The sequence below is a fragment of the Mastomys coucha genome, unplaced genomic scaffold (genome assembly GCF_008632895.1).
Source record: "Mastomys coucha isolate ucsf_1 unplaced genomic scaffold, UCSF_Mcou_1 pScaffold5, whole genome shotgun sequence".
Lineage (NCBI taxonomy): Eukaryota > Metazoa > Chordata > Mammalia > Rodentia > Muridae > Mastomys > Mastomys coucha.
The window spans coordinates 24572317-24572521 of record NW_022196911.1 but is presented as its reverse complement, the minus strand read 5'-3'; the positions used below and the strand labels follow the sequence as shown (position 1 = coordinate 24572521).

At 47.3% G+C, this 205-nt stretch overlaps 1 protein-coding gene across 2 annotated transcripts in view; it reads right to left on the bottom strand.

The window, feature by feature from the left end:
- Meiob (meiosis specific with OB-fold) overlaps window positions 1-205 on the bottom strand; it is a 156465-nt gene that overhangs the window by 89467 nt on the left and 66793 nt on the right. The window lies entirely within an intron of this gene.

Sequence of the window (205 nt, the reverse complement as noted above, 5' to 3'; positions counted from 1 at the left end):
CTATGCTAGGTCCTCTGCATATGTGTTGTGGTTATTTAGCTTGGGGTTTTTGTGGGATTCCTAACAGTGGGAGTAGGAGTGTCTGATTCTTTGCCTGGTCTTGGCATCCCTTTCCTCCTACTGGGTTACCCAGCCTTATATGAGGGTTTTTGCCTAGCCTTATTGCATCTAGTTGTGGGTTTGTTGATATCACTGGGAGCCCTGC